General features: G+C 37.3%; 1 non-coding gene across 1 annotated transcript; it reads left to right on the plus strand.

Annotated features, from left to right (window-relative positions):
- Positions 1-1,008: 1,008 nt before the first annotated feature.
- LOC128282011 (small nucleolar RNA R71) lies at positions 1,009-1,115 on the plus strand. Its single transcript, XR_008272318.1, has one exon. It is a non-coding gene; the product is annotated as a small nucleolar RNA R71 (small nucleolar RNA).
- The last annotated feature ends 1,400 nt before the right edge of the window (positions 1,116-2,515 follow it).

The raw sequence follows: 2,515 nt of genomic DNA on the forward strand, positions 1-2,515 counted from the left end.
GAAGCTCCTTTAAAAACTTGACTGCGTTTGGCATCTGCGAAAGGGCTTCAATAAACGGTGAGTTAATATGTAGTTTCTTTAAAAGTTTAAGGAATTTACCAAATTGTTCGTCTGATCGGTCTTTCCTTGTCGCATTAAGGTATGGCACACGAGGTTTATATTCTGTACTTACCGGCTTTGGCTCATTGTGGCCTACCTCATCCTTACCTTTGCTTACCAGCGTTTATGGTCTTGGTTCTGCAACTAACTCTTCCTCATCTTGAATGGTAATCACGTTGAGTTGCTCCACTGGGTTAGATTCAGTGTTGCTTGGCAAGCTACCTTGTGGTCGTTCGGAAATCAACTTGGCGAGCTGTCCAATCTGAGTTTCGAGCCCCTGGATTGATGCTTGTTGATTTTTGAGTGCTGTCTCAGTATTCTGAAAATGATTTTCTGACCCCAAGATGAATTTGGTTAGCATCTCCTCAAGGTTCAGCTTTTTCTCCTGCTAGTACGGTGGTTGCTGAAAGCCTGGAGGGGGTGGTGGTCTCTGATTTCCTTGGCCTCCCCATGAAAAATTTAGGTGGTTCCTTCAACCTGCATTGTAAGTATTGCTATAAGGATTGTTTTTCAGATCGAGGATTATTACCCATGTAATTTAACTGCTCGTTCTCCATGTTGTGGCCATAGGGTGGGTACACTGAACTGCTCGATCCACCTCCATTTGCTTCGCATTGCATTACCGGGTGTACCTGTAAGGAACTAAGAAAACCATAAATTTTCTTATTCAAAAGTTCTACCTGGTTAGAGAGCATGGTGACCAAATCGATGTTATAAATGTCGGCTGCTTTCGTTGGCTTTGTCCTCATGACTTGCCACTAATAATTATTCAGTGACATATCTTCTATAAATTCATAAGCATCTTCAGGTTTTTTATTATTAATGGTTCCGCCAGCGGCTGCATCAATCATTTGTCGAGTCGACGGATTCAGGCCATTATGAAACGTTTGAACCTGTAGCTAAAGTGGTAACCCATGGTGAGGGCACCTTCTCAAAAGGTCCTTCTATCTCTCCCATGCATCATAGAGTGTTTCTAAATCTATCTGCACAAAAGAAGAGATATCATTACGTAATTTGGTTGTTTTAGCCGACGGAAAATATTTTAATAAAAACTTTTCATTCATTTGTTCCCAAGTAGTGATTGACCCTCGTGGTAACGAGTTCAACCATTGTTTAGCCTTGTTCCTCAACGAAAAAGGGAATAACCGAAGGCGAATGGCATCATCAAAAACGCCATTAATTTTAAATGTATCACATAGTTCCAAAAAGTTTGCCAAGTGAGCGTTGGGATCTTCGTCCTGCAAACCATAAAACTGAACAAATTACTGTATCATTTGAATTGTGTTAGGTTTCAGTTCAAAGTTATTTGCAGCAATAGCAGGCCTAACTATACTCGACTTAGATTCGATTAAATTTGGTTTAGCATAATCATACATAGTACGTGGAGCAGGATTCTGATTAGCAGTAATCGTAGGAGGAAGCAAATTTTCTTAGTTTTCAGCCATCTCCTCGGCTATGGTATGGATGTTGTCCTCTTGCTCCTCTTCTGTGTATCATAAGCTTCGCCTTATTTCTCTTCAATTTCTGCGAACTGTGAGATCAATTTCACCGTCAAAAAGTAGTGGTCCTGACGGGTTTCTTCTGGTCATAAACTAGAAAAACTTGTCAGAAGAAAATAAGAGAAAAATTAGAAAAGAAAAGAAAAAAACTTAAATTGCAAATAAAGTAAATGGCTAAAGTAATAAAAAAAACGAGTTTTCTTAATATCCTAATTCCCCGGAAACGGTGCCAAAAAATTTGATCATGCTTACGCATGATAGGTTTTAAAATTTATAATTGAATTCGTTCTTGAGACTAACTATAAACACGACTAAGACAAGTGTAGCTATTGAATAATAGTAGAGTTTTAGCAAGACCGAATTGTTGAAACCAAAGGAACTACGAGTACTAGTAATTACTTCCTTTTTATTATCTAGCCTAAAAATTAAGGGATTTAGTTATCTAAACTAATTACTAAACTAAGAATGCACAAAAAGAAAAGTTGAGAAAATACTTTTGGAAAATTCGATTGATTAAGACAATACCTAAGGAAAAATCCACCTAGACTTCACTTGTTATTCGACTCTGAATCGGACGATTTATTCATTTGATTTGATCTGTAGAAATCCCTAAGTTATATTATTATCTCTCTCAAGACTAATAACGTCTAATCCTAGGTTGAATAATTGAAATCTCTTTCTAATTAACTTTCTAGAATTGCATTAACTCGATCTATGGATTCCCTTATTAGGTTTCACCTTAATCAGGCAAAATCTTGTCACCTTATCTCTAGGCGCGCAATCAACTTCGCTTAATTATGACAAATTTACTCTTAGACAGGGTCTATTCCTCCTCTGAATAAGAACGTTAACTTGAATCAATATCCTGGAATATTAAAACAAGAATTAAGAACACATAATTAAGAACAAGTCAAATA

Source organism: Gossypium arboreum, chromosome 1 (assembly GCF_025698485.1).
Source record: "Gossypium arboreum isolate Shixiya-1 chromosome 1, ASM2569848v2, whole genome shotgun sequence".
Taxonomy (NCBI): domain Eukaryota; kingdom Viridiplantae; phylum Streptophyta; class Magnoliopsida; order Malvales; family Malvaceae; genus Gossypium; species Gossypium arboreum.